The following is a 13817-nucleotide window of genomic DNA, read 5'->3' as shown; positions in this document are numbered from 1 at the left end:
ATCAAAGCAACTGATTATGAACTAACTTGACCAGATTCCTTCACACCCTCTTACCACCTTTCAACCCATGCTGAAGTTCTCTTCAAAAACTACCTTGTACCTTTATTTTTCTTTAATTTTTTTAAATGTTTATTTATTTTTGAGAGAGAGACAGAGTGTGAGCTGGGGAAGGGGCAGAGACAGGGAGACAGAATCCAAAGCCCTGGGGCTGAGCTGTAAGCACAGAGCCTGATGTGGGGATCGAACTCAGGAGCTGAGACTATGACCTCGATGTCATACTCTCAACCAACTGAGACACCCAGGTGCCCCTCTAGTACCTTTAAAAGCACATACCATTCTCTAGACTCAGGAGTTGACTCTAGAAACTGTAACTGTAATGTAGTTGCTTCCCAAAAGTGCTTAGAATATCTAACTTGGTGTAACAGGAAAAAGAGGAGACTTGGCATGTGTGAATTTCACCACTTACCCTAGCTAGTTTAGCTTGAGCAAATTACGGTCAAACCCTTAGGTACCTCATCAGAAATATGCTTCAAAAATCCACTTGCCATTGCAGTATCTCATCAATTTTTTTGTGACACACCAGAGTGTACAATGCAGCAGATGCTAAATAAGTCCTAACTGCATCTAAATATTTCATGGATTCATTCACAACCAAACTCGAGAACAGGGCTTAGAACACATTTTAAGATTTCCCATGGCGTTTGGAATACTATTAGGCTTTTAGGAAGTGCTCACAAGTTATTTCGGCTTAGCTAAATTCGATATAAACCATTATGGTAGATAAAGCACTCATTTGCTAGGTAAGAGAAGAACTTCCCTTAACTCGGATGGTCCTAAGTTGCTAACAGCCAAGGAAATCTCAAACTTCCCAATAAAATGGTTAGGCTGACTCTTAAAGATGATTAAATTGAACAGACCCAAAGCATTTGAGTGCAAAGCATCTCCTCCCCATAATTATGCACCGAGATTCAGACTAAATACTAGCTTGACACGTAGTAAGCGCTCCATAAATCGTAGCTATTATTAAGACGCATCCCAAACGGAGAGAAGACGGAAGGAGGAAAAAGAACGGAGGCTGTCAGTCACAAGAGGTCGAAAGGTGTCCCTGGCCTGTGACCCGGAGGCCTTTAAGCACCTGGGTCTGCGGGATCCCTGCGGAACCGGGGACCGAAGGAGGTCAGCGGCCTCCCCTAAAGGTCAAGGTTCTTGCAGGCACGTTTCCTGCCGGGGCTGGAAGTAGAGTCGGAACGCCCCCGCGAGAATCTGTAACCCGAAGCCAGAAGCACCGCCTGCCCGTAAACCGCGCGGGCTCCGGGAGAAAGGGGTTGCCCCTGTGCCGCAGCCTGCACGAGCAAAAACCCGGCCACGTCCTGCAGCCCCAAACCTTAGGCGCGGACCACCGGGACCCTCCCGTTTCGAAACGCCTCAACGCAGCCCGACCCTCGATACTCACACTCACAGCCGACCCCTCCTACTCCATCAGGCCGCCAAGATCCCGGCGAGGGGACTCCCTGAGGCCCCCCCACTCAGTTTTGGGTCCGGCGGCCCACTCCGGACCCCCTCCCCGCCGGGCACCGCCGCCGCCGCCGCCAGCGCGCAGGCGCACACCGCCACCGTCACGCTCCCCCTTTTTTTTTCCCTTTGCTGTCCGCCTTTCTCAATAATCTAGCTTTATTTGAACACATGAGAGTGAACAACGGACACAGGGGAAAGAAGCTTTACGCAAAAAGAAAGATCAAAGGCCGGCAGGCAAGCTTGAGGAAGTTACTCTGCTGCACTGAACTCAGTTGTGACTAGCCTTCCTCGTTCCTTTTTCTTTCTCTTTGTTCTTCCCCGGCCTTCCTTTTGCTTCTACTCTCTTCCTAAATCCCCAGCATTCCCTTTATGCAGTGGCAATTGTTTAAGCTACATTTCCAACCATTCCTGCCTTGGAAAATTTACTGAAATTTAATGGATGTTGCAAGAGCTTGAGGACAGACAGATCTGAGTTCAAATTTTGATCTAGCCGCTAGTAACTTATGACTTTGGGCAAATTACAAGTTTTCTTGGAACCTCAGTTTCTTCACAGTTAAAATTAGGATAATGCTATCTCTCAGGGTGTTGCTAGGATTAAAAGACATAATATAGGTCATGTTCCTATCCATGAATGGGTGCCTGTCAAAGAGCGAACAATACATGAATACCAATGATTATATTTTTATTAATATTTAATATATTTATTTTCTTTATTAAACTTAGCCCATACACATTCCCTATTTTAGTGACTACAAATAATCAGATAAACCAAGTTACATTAGGATTAATAATGTTGTGAAGTGTTACTCCTCCCATATTATTGAGCTTCTGATAATGTCTATGTTTAACAAGACCTGCAATACCTAAAATCAAAGCAAGCACCTTCATCTATGTGTAAGTCCAGACTTGCTTAGAACCCTTTTTTTTTTATGTTTTTTTTTTTTTGAGAAAGAGAGAGAGCACGCACACAAGCAGGGGGAGGGCAGAGAGATAGGGGGACAAAGGATCAGCCAGCTCTGCACTAACAGCAGAGAGCCTGATACGGGGCTTGACCTCACAAACTGTGAGATCATGACCTAAGCGACGTCAGACACTCAACTGACTGAGCCACCCAAGCGCCCCCAGATTTGCTTCTAAAGGATTGAGGAACTATTCTAATTGTGTGTTTGTGACATCACAATTCTTCTAAACCCTCAAGGTCTGAGGTATGCTGCTCATTCTACTCTCCTTTAAAGGCATGCAATGGAAGGACTACTTTACCCTATAAGCTGAGGGCCATAGTCCAAAGAAAAGCTTGTAGAAGACCAAGGTCAGCCATTGGTGAACATCAAGGTAATCCTAGATCAGGGTTTCTTAACCTTGGCACTATTGATATTTTGGAGATGATTCTTGGGCTGTCCTGTGCATTGCAGGATACTTAGCATTCCGGGATACTAAATGCCTATAGTATCCCCTTTATATCCACCACCCCAATCCCTGTCGTCTTGACAATCAAAAATGTCTCCAGACACTGCCAAATGTCCGCTCAAGGGCAAAAATGTTCCTGATTGAGAACCATGGCATTACACCATGGATAAATACACCATAAATAAACTCAACCATACATTTTGTCCACTTCTGCCTATAAGAAGTGATTGGTGCTTAAGAAAGCCACACACCAAGATAGAAGAGGGAGAGTTCATTTTTACCAATCTTATACAAGCCCTTGACACTGACACCAGTCCTCCAGTCTTTCTCTGATCAACTTGTTCTGTCACTTTATACAACCATATTCGAAAACTTCTCCACTTTCCTTAAAACCCCCAACTCCTTTTCTATTAGCAAATGACCTCATCTCCTATTTCACAAAGAAAACAGAGGTCATCAGATGAGAACTTCTTTAACTTCCTGTTACTAAACATACACACTTACAGACACATACTTCCTCTTATTATAATTGAGGAGATATCTTTATTTCTCTTCCAACACCATTCCTCCCACCAGTACTTTATTCTCTCAAGATCTTTACCTACTAACGCTTCTGTTTATTCAACTATTTTTTCCCCTCAGTTGTATGTTGCCTATCATGCTCAAGTTTCTCCTGTCTTAATTCTAACAAAAATCCAAACAACAGAAACAAAAACTTTGACCCCTTGTCTGTCAAGGCCTAACTTTCCAAAAGCATTTTATAACCTCTCCCTACTTTTGCACCTCCCCTCTCTCGAAATTGCTGCAATCTATCTTTCAACTTAATCATCCCACCACATAGCTTTCACTAAGATCACCAATGACCTCTGTGTTACAATATACAAAAGATATTTCTCAGGGTTCACTTTCCTGACCCTTAGAAGTAGATTCCTTCGAAGTGCTGTTATTATTTTTTTTAATTATTAATTTCCAGCACTGTGCTCTATTCTTAGAGGTACCCAGAAGAGTTCCTGGACCTGTTTAAAACCCTTCAGTGGATTTCTGTAGCCATAGTATAAAGTCCAGGCTCACTTAAGCTTGCACACTAAAGTCCAGTATAAAGTGCAAGACCTACCAAGATCTAGCCCGTTGCCGACTATTTAAAGGTTATTCCCCACTTCACCTGGAGATACACAATGAGCTCTAAGCCTCTCAGCAGAATGAACTACAAGGAATTTACAGAAAGTGCTATGTTCCTAATGGCAAAGGCTGTTTCCGCAGGCTGGAAAACTATCACTCTCTATCCCAGACTTCTGGGAGAATTCCTACTTAGCCTTCCTGATTGAAAAGTCGCTTTCTCTGGGAACCCTTCCAGACATCCCTAAGGATAAGGCGCAGCTTTCATTGTGCACCGACTCCGCCTCGGACTTCCTGATACGACTCACTAAATTCTACCCACTATTATTTGTTTACATATCGATCTCCAATCTAGATAGATCAAAAGATCCTGGAGGGCGAGGAAGGCATTCTTGTCTCCTTTTCTTCAGCAATCATCCAGCAGATGGCTTGCCCTCGACAAATGTTTGTTGCATGAATATATCCCACCTTCGGGAGGGATTCGAATTATCCGGTTAACGGGCGACTCCCCAGGCTCTTCGCCTGCGTGGCAGGGAGATTTAAACCCCTCAGACGGTGATTGGCTCCGGCTCCAGGGGTGTGTCCGCGCCCGCGCGGCCGTGGAAGTGCGCAGGCGCGCGGGCCCGGCGCGCGCAGGCGCTAGGAGGAGGCAGCTCCAAGTCCGGTCTGGGGGTGTCCGAGCCGCTGCGGCGCAAGAGGAGTGGCCGGAACTGGTTGGTGAGCTTCCAGGAGTGGGGTTGAGGGAGATAGTCGGGTTGAAGATTGGGATCAGGTCCCAAGAAGAAGGAGTATTATTGTGTTTAAAAGTTCGTGGGGTCGGGCTTAAGGGGAGGGGGGGAAGTGCTCTTGCCTCTACTGGGCAGGTCGGGCCCAGAGCAAGGACGCGAGGCGCCAGGAAACTACCGAGGGGCGGCGGAGGAAGGGTGGTGGGGTGGTGGTTCGTTGATCCGCTCCTCAAAACCAAGCAGAGGTAAACTCCCACTCCCTCACCTCTACAGTGTTGCTGTGGTCGTGATTAGAAGACTGTACGGTGACCACAAGTGATCAGATAACTCTGAACTAGTTTTTTGAAGGTCTCTGAGGTTCGTGGCATTGGAAAGTCCAGGCTCTCTAGGAAAGTCCATTCTTACCTCGTAGCTGTACTGCAGACGCACGAAGGATCCGTAAAACGAATTTCACAGTTCCAGCCTGGAGTTGTTGTGGGTAGGGGGAGAGTACTGGAAAGTACTGTTTCATTTCAACCTTTTTCAAGTCATTAATCACTACAGTATTAGGAAAGGTACATGAGAGTAGAGAAAACCGAAAGACGTCAAAGTTGGGAAAGGAAGATGAGAAGGGAGTGTTGTTTTGCCTTTTGCTAGTCATCTTCAGGGAGTAGGTGGACGACTGGAGAGGGCTGTTTGGATACTGGTAGCTTCTGACAGCGTTCCCTTGGCCATGTGAAAATAATATAGCTTCTTAGTAGCAGATAGTTCAAGAATTGAGAGGAATATTATTCCATGTGCCCTTAAGACTGGCTTTCAGATGTGCAGGTAAAATATGGTCAGGTAGAAATGGTTCTCCCACGTTCTCGCCTAGCCTGGAAAATACCACACTTTAAATGCATGGGACCTCATTAGCTAGAATACTTTGACATCTAACCTTAAAATATTTCATAGTAAGATTTTTAAAAAATAATGTTTCTTCCATAATCACAGTTGATGCCTAAAGCATCTAATGGTTAATTGTCTTTTGTTCCTTTGGCAAGAGGTAATGAGAAAGAATATATTCATATAGATATCAGAAGAAACACTTCTTTTCACAATTACCATGCTCCTTTGACAGATGATGTGAAAGTGAATGAAATGATCATGCAACAGCCTACAGCTCAAATATTTATCAGTGTTAGTAGGCTTTTTATTTTTGTTTTTGGGTTTTTGGGGGGCGAGGTGCTTGTGGTATATGGGTATACACTAGAGAATTGCTGTTATCCTAGTTCCAGGATAGCAGTGGATTATTGTGCCATTATTTTCTTAACACTCTTTCCTATAGACACTATTCTTAACAGTATAACACTCTTTCCTGTAAATAGTAGTGTTTGCTTAAACATAGTAGCAAGCTCACTTAACTAAAGGTCACACCTTTTCTAATTATTCGGAACACAGCCTTGAACCTAGATGGAAGCAGGTAAACAAAGAAACAGGCCCAAGTTGTTCATGGGACAACTGTCAGTATTTCACCCATCATGAACCATACCACCATTGTAAAATTTGCCTTTTAGAAGATCATCTGCAATATTTCATGTTTTTAATAGATTTGTTTTCAACATTACGCTTTTCCAAAGTGATAATCTGTGAAATCATGGTTTTTATGTATTTTATTCCCTTTTCTAGTATACGTTATAATATACATGTAACTTAAATACGTAACTATTGCTAGGGGCATCTGGGTGGCTTAGTCGGTTATGCATCTGACTCGATTCTGGCTCAGGTCATGATCTCACAGTTCATGAGTTTGAGCCCCACATTGGGCTCTGCACCCCCTTCCCCATAAGTAAATAAACATTTAAAAATTAAAAATAAAAACTATTTTTTAATTTTTATTTATTTTTAATTTTTTTAAACGTTTATTTATTTTTGAGACAGAGAGAGACAGAGCATGACGGGGGAGGGGCAGAGAGAGAGGGAGACACAGAATTGGAAGCAGGCTCCAGGCTCTGAGCCATCAGCCCAGAGCCCGATGCGGGGCTCGAACTCACGGACCGTGAGATTGTGACCTGAGCTGAAGTCGGATGCTTAACCGACTGAGCCACCCAGGCGCCCCGAAAAATAAAAACTATTTAAATACATAACTATTGCTTATATAACAGCTGAAATCATCTTGTGTTCTTACTCTGCACTCTGGAAAATACTGCTTTGGAACTAACCTACTCAGTCTATTTTTAAAATTTTTTTAGAGAGAAAGGGCACACGTGATCAAGGAGGCAGAGAGAGAGAGAGAATCCCATGAAGGGCAGAGAAAGAGAGGAGAGAGAGAAGCGGAGCTCATCTGAAGTGGGGCTCGAATTCACAAACCTTGATATCATGACCTGAACTGGTCAGATGCTTAACCCTGAGCCACCCAGGCACCCCGTAACCTACCCACTTTAAAATTAAAGATTGGTTTAGGCCACTGGACCCAGTGATGGCATTCACTGTTTTGACACAATTCTAGCAAACTTACTTATCTGGTCTCACCAGATGAAAGTAGATTAGAATAGCAAAAGGGAAAAAAGAGGATGTTAGCTCTTTGACATTTTAGTGAAATCAGCTACTGTTTGGTTTTTTTTCTTCTGAATTAAGGTGCTTTTTTTTCTTCCTTTCGTTCCTGTGTTTTAAACATTCTGGAAGAGTGTTTTTTAGTTGTGTTTATACTTAGCGTTATGTATATTTATAATATATGATGTTGCTTGCATCCAAGAGTGCTGAACTTTTTGATTCTAGTGCCATATTTTGTTTGTAGCTCTGTAGATCGAGAGAGGACTAGATGACAAGGACTGGTCTTTTCTTTGTTGTGGTGGGTAGAGACTTGACACAGATGGATCCAGTGCCTCCCAACAATTGGAGGAAGTGGATTGTAGAGCCAGGAAACAGCGTGTACTGTTCTTTTTGTAAGACTGGGGGTGGAGGTGGGGTTCTATTTGCCCTCATTTAAATTCACTGACATTTTGGTTTTGATTTCACTTTAGGTTGTATTGCTACTAAAATATATCACTGATGAGTGTATTTTTCTGGAATCCCCTCATCATATTGATTTTTGTGAGATCTGTAACTTGGATTTAAATTTATTTGAACAATGCTTTGATAATGGAGATTACATATAGATGGCCTCTTAAAGCTTATAAAATAAAATTCCCAACTTCTTTGTATACAAAGCCCTTCACAACCTGTCTCCTGTGTCTCCCCACCCTACCCACTCTGTACGCACATACATACAATATATTATTGCATATGTAATATAAGGACTACTGAGTCCTTACATTGTGACACTTCTTTGATAGTGCAAGATCACAATTTTTTTAGGGTTGATCATGCTTGGATTTTGGTTCCCAAATCAAAATCACAAGAGATGTTTAACAACTATTATGAAAAATTATAGTAGCTTTGTTGAGCACTATAAACCATGCCAGCCAAGGTTTAAATGCTTTGCATGAATTAACTCAATCCTTATAATGCTCCAATAAACATTATATTCTCATTTAATGAAAACTGAAGCACAAAGACGTAAATTAAACAATAGGATTTAAAAACATTATACCTCCAAGTATTGGGCATTTAACCACCACACTGTATTGCCTGTTGTATAAACAAGAATGTGTGTCGCTCTTTTAACCTATTGTGAGGAGATATTTTCCAGGGACCTGAGTGCTACTGTTCTCTATCTCTGGCATATGATTCCTGTTGTCAGAATATTTGAGAAGCTAGCCAGAAAACTTCTAGGTGAACTTGGACTCGGAGCAAAAATACCTGGATGATTTGGGTAAATACTTTATTCAGGCAAGGTGAAGCTTTGTGCCTACCTCACACTTGCTGTCTCCTTAGCAGATAGCATTCTTAAGTCTGCCAGATTATATGTCTTTCCAACCTGGAGAATGAATGCTGCATTCTTGAGCCTTTTTCCTAACTCCCATAGAGCATTCCTTTTCTTTCTCCATAGCCTTTCTTTTCAACAGTGTGATTCAGTTCAACAATGTGATTGTAATCACATATAGATCTACCTCCCTAGAATTATGTTCTGGTCACTTAGAATAGAATTAGGGAAGTTCCAGGACTTGACAACTAGGTGTTGGACATCAGCAATTAAGTTATAAACTGTGCTTCTGTAAAGCTGAAGTGTAATTTTGATCTTTTGATTCCTGGCTTTCAGTGGTATTTTCTCACTCAGTATGGTTTCTATCTTGAATCATGTGCTTCAGTGCCCTTTGAAACCAAGATGTTTAATAGATATGATTTAGTGGTGTACTTCTTCTATTTACATAGTTTTTGAGCTTCATAAGAATGGTTAAAGTTGTTCCCATAGAAGGAAGTAGAAAAGAACCTTGAGAGAGGAAGTAAAAGGAGGAAACTAATCTTAACATAAGTAAAGCTCTCATCTAAATGCCTTCAGAAATAATTAAATTTCCTAATCAGAGCATGGACTCTTTTTGGTATAACCTAGAGTATTTTGAGTATTTTGAAATACTGTACACCTGTACTTTTTGTGTGTGAGCATCCTTTCCTTCTTCCTTTTAAATGTCTCATGTTAAAAATGGGGCACCTGGGTAGCTCAGTCTGTTAAGCGTCTGACTTCGGTTCATGTCATAATCTCGCGGTTCGTGAGTACAAGCCCCACATCTGGGGTCTGCTTCAGTTTCTGTATCTCTCTCCCTGCTCCTCCCCCGCTCACACTCTGTCTCTTTATCTCTGTCTCTCAAAAATAAACAAATATTAAAAAAAAAATGTTCCCTTACTTGATAGCAAATACTTGAAAAATGTTTGTGGAATGAATGAAGAGGGATGTATTCTGGGACTAGGATTTCTTTCTGCCAAGCCTCCAGACTAGGTAGGCTGCTGACTCTCCATCTACCAGCATAAGGGAATTCTCAGCTCTTCTGAGGCCGTCACCATAGCTAGATGTCACCACATTCTCTTCTGACAACCTTGGCCTTGTTTTCCTCTTCAGTTGGGCCCTGGTCTGGCATGCCCTCCTAAGACCACAGGTTTCTGCTAATAACTGCTTTCTCTTAGACTCTCCATCCACCAGTGTGAGGGAATTCTCAGCTCTTATGGGGGAGTCACCATAGCTAGATATCACCACATTCTCTTCTGACAACCTTGGCCTTGTTTTCCTCTTCAGTTGGGTCCTGGTTTGGCGTGCCCTTCTAAGACAACAGTTCTCATCTGAGAACTGTTACCTCCTCAGTTATCATCAGGTCTGTTCCAAGAAGGACCACGCCCCTCCCCTAGGAAGGATTACGTATTATGGAAAGAGCCAGAAGTATTGCATTTTATTCTCTTAGCATAAATAAGTTAGACTAGATGACCTCTGAGGTTTATTTTCAGAGACTATTCTCTGAGATAAGAATTGAACAGAAACTTTGTTCCCATATAACTGATAAATTAAGCAGAAATTTCAGTAGGTTAGTAGTTTCCAAGTCATGTTCCATGGAACCCTTGTTCCTTGGGATTAATAAAAATGTTCTTTGAAGGAAAATTTTTGTTGTTAGGCTTTTTTTTCCCTTAAATATTTATTCATTTTTGAGAGGGAGAAAGGGGAGGGTGGGGGTGAGGGACAGAGGATCCGAAGCAGGCTCTGCGCTAACAGCAGCAAGCCCCATATGGGGCTCAAACTCATGAACTGTGAGATCATGACCTGAGCTAAAGTTGGATGGGCAACCAACTGAGCCATCCAGGCACCCATGAAGGAAAGATATTTAGGTCATTTACATTTGACTGAGATAGCCACAGTTAAACAGATTTCTTTGTTGCTTCAGGACTTGTGATTTCCAGCCAAGAATTTATTAGCCAGCCAGTTTTTAAGGGCAAATATAAAACTAGGAGATGGGGAGGTATAAGAGCTAAATATGTTCATTGTAGAAAGTTTGTGGGTGATATCCAGAATTGAAGCATATGATTTAGGAATTTGGGATTAAACACTGGAACAACTAATACTGTTGAAAATTTTGCCGTTGGGGTCCTGGGAGCAGGAATTGGTTTGGGGTATGAGGGAGGGCAGAGGAATTGCTATTTATTACTGTTGTGGAACTATTTGACTTCTCAAACCATGTACATATATAGATTTGATTAAAATAAAATATAGAAGAACCCAAATCTTCAAAAATAATTTTAGATGGCTAAATAATATTCCATCATGTAGTTATACCATAATTATTCAGTCATATCCCCTATCATTGGTTCCTTTGTGGCTTAGTGGCCACATTGGTTCCTTAGTGGCTTCCTTTTGTTTTGTTTTGTTTACATTATAAATAATACTGGAATTGGGATGCCTGAGTGGCTCAGTCTATTAACCATCCGACTCTTGATTTTGGTTCAGATCATGATCTCATGGTTCATGAGATCAAGCCCCAACCAAGGCTCTGTGTTGACAGCCCAGAGCCCACTTGGGATTCTTTCTCTCCCTCTGCCCTTCCCCTGCCCGTTCTCTCCCTCCCCCCACCCCCCACCAAAAATAAATAAATAAATAAATAAATAAATAAATAAATAAAACTGGGGCTAATGCATCTTTGTATCTGTGATTTACTTCTACATTGTTAAGAACAGAACAAGGCCAAAGAGTAGGAAAAATTTTAAAGTTTCTTGTATATATTGCATTATCTTTTGAGTTTTGGTTTTTAAAAATCATCATTTTATTCTAAACAGTGGTCAAGAAAACTTTAATTTTATAGATGTGGGAATTGAACTACCCACAGACATCCTGAATGCTAAAAAAAAAAAATACTATTTATATCACTATTTCTTGTGTCATTTGGAACTTGCAACATTTTTTATCTTTTAGAGTTTTTCACTATCAATGATTTATAGTTATTGCATAGACTTGCTGTTAATCTAGTTATAGAGTAATAGAGTATTGTGAAACCTATCTATAAAACCAGTATATGTTTACAACTTTTTGGGAAGGGGGTGAGGGATTGGGTTAAATAGGTAATGGGGATTAAGGAGTATACTTGTCGTGATGAGTACCAGGTGAGGTATGGAATTATTCAATCACTATATTGTACACCTGAAACTAATATAACACTGTTAACTGGAATTAAAATAAAAACTTACAAGTAAAATAACTCCTTTTAAAGAAAATTTAGAAAACTGGCACCTGGGTGGCTAATTGGTTAAGCGTCTGACTCTTGGTTTCAGCTCAGATCATGATCTCACGGTTTGTGCATTTGAGCCCCACATTGGGCTCTGCTCTGCCAGTGTGGAGCCTTCTTGGGATTCTCTCTACCCCTCCCCAACTTGCACTGTCTCTGTCTTTCTCAAAATTAATTAATTAATTTTTAAAAAGATTCTTTAAAGAAAATTTAGAAAATGCATTATTGTGTAAGGCAAATAAAAATCATCTGTAAAATTTTTAAAATATTTTCATTCCATCTCATTTAAGCTGGGGTGGGCATTTCCATTTTTGGCCTTTATTTATTTTATTTTATTTTATTTTTTTAATGTTCATTTATTTTTGAGAGAGACAGAGACAGAATGTGAGTGGGTTAGGGGCAGGGAGAGAGGGAGACATAGAGTCTGAAGCAGGCTCCAGTCTCCAAGCTGTCAGCACAGAGCCTGACACAGGGCTTGAACTCAGGAAGCATAAGATCGTGACTTGAGCTGAAGTTGGATGCTCAACCGACTGAGCCACCCAAGCGCCCCAATTTGGCCTTTAATATTTAAACTATACACATTTTTTAATGTGGCATTAAGATTTATTGGTAGAAAATAATGGTGCTTAACCTGTATAATGACCATTTTAAGTCTCAAAAAACAGTTCAGCGTTTTCAGATACACTAACATGTAAATAATGATTTTGATGTTGCCTTCTTTAAATTTCACTTTCTCTTGTACTAGTAATAACAGCCAGAAGTGCCAATTAAAAAAAGTTTTTTTCTTGGGGCCCCTGGGTGGCTCAGTTGGTTAGGTGTCTGATTTTGGCTCAGGTCATGATGTCGCGGTTTGTGAGTTCAAGCCCCATGTTCGGCTCAAAGCTGACAGCTCAGAGCCTGGAGCCTGCTTCAGATTCCGTGTCTCCCCCTCTCTCTGCCCCTCCCCTGCTCATGCTCTGTCTGTCAATAATAAATAAACGTTAAAAAAAATTTTTTTTGAGTTTTTTTCTCTCCTTGAAAGAAAGAAAACTTGGACTCTTTTTCCTTTTAAAGATGTGGAAAGGCATGTTTTCAGAATTCCAAGAAGCTGTTTTAAATTTTTTTTTAAGTTTTTATTTATTTAACTAATCTCTGCACCTCATGTGGAGCTTGAACTCACAACCCCAAGATCAAGAATTGCATGCTCCTGGAGTGCCTGGGTGGCTCAGTCGGTTGAGCGTCCGACTTCGGCCCAGGTTGTGATCTTGCGGTCTGTGGGTTCGAGCTCGGCGTCGGGCTCTGTGCTGACAGCTCAGGGCCTGGAGCCTGCTTCCGATGCCGCGTCTCTCTCTCTCTCTGCCCCTCCCCTGCTCATGCGCGCACGCGCGCGCTCTCTCTGTCAAAAATAAACATTTAAAAAAAAAATTTTTTTTTAAATTGCATGCTCCTCCAACTGAGCCAGCCGGGCACCCCACCCATAAGTTGCTTTAAACACAAACGATACTTATATCTGAATAAAGAAGTACGTTGGGTTTATTTCTTGACGTGGTTGTTCTATCCTCTTTTCCAGCCACCATTTTTCTTCCTGGAGAAGAAAGGAGGGGCTCCATTGAACATAAAGTACAAGTTTTGTATTTCAATGGTGCCTACTCTATAGATAGCTACTATCAATTATTTTAAGTGAATCTCCATATTTTATGCTATGGCAGAAAATTGTTCGGCATAGGAAAAGCTACAAAATTAATGATTTCTTTCTTCCTTTTGATTCTCACTCATACTGTTTACTTTTACTTGACTGCTTCTTCCAAATATTCTTTCTCCATCCTGAAGGTTTTTTTTTTTTCAATTTTTTATAAATCGAGGTATAATTCACATAATGTTAAAGTTCACTATTTAAAGTATACAACTTAGGGGCACCTGGGTGGCTCAGATGGATAAGCGTTTGACTTCGGCCCAGGTCATGATCACGTGGTTCACG

At 41.3% G+C, this 13817-nt stretch overlaps 2 protein-coding genes across 9 annotated transcripts in view; one reads left to right on the top strand and one right to left on the bottom strand.

Moving 5' to 3' along the window:
- The window catches only part of ZNF106 (zinc finger protein 106), a 67763-nt gene extending 66179 nt beyond the window's left edge, over positions 1-1584 (bottom strand). For all 5 annotated transcript variants that reach the window (XM_011283053.3, XM_045059479.1, XM_011283054.3 and 2 more), the window contains exon 1: positions 1454-1584. The gene's annotated coding sequence lies outside the window, so the exon portion shown is untranslated. The remainder of the gene's footprint in view (positions 1-1453) is intronic.
- Positions 1585-4602: 3018 nt separating this feature from the next.
- Positions 4603-13817, top strand: part of SNAP23 (synaptosome associated protein 23) — a 36506-nt gene continuing 27291 nt past the window's right edge. For 3 of the 4 annotated variants that reach the window (XM_045059488.1, XM_045059487.1, XM_045059485.1), the window contains exon 1: positions 4603-4755. The gene's annotated coding sequence lies outside the window, so the exon portion shown is untranslated. The remainder of the gene's footprint in view (positions 4756-13817) is intronic. The other variant, XM_045059486.1, reaches the window with a different exon arrangement.

Source organism: Felis catus, chromosome B3 (assembly GCF_018350175.1).
Source record: "Felis catus isolate Fca126 chromosome B3, F.catus_Fca126_mat1.0, whole genome shotgun sequence".
Classification (NCBI taxonomy): domain Eukaryota; kingdom Metazoa; phylum Chordata; class Mammalia; order Carnivora; family Felidae; genus Felis; species Felis catus.
Note: the sequence above shows the minus strand (reverse complement) of the source record. Positions and strands in the feature narration are given on the sequence as shown.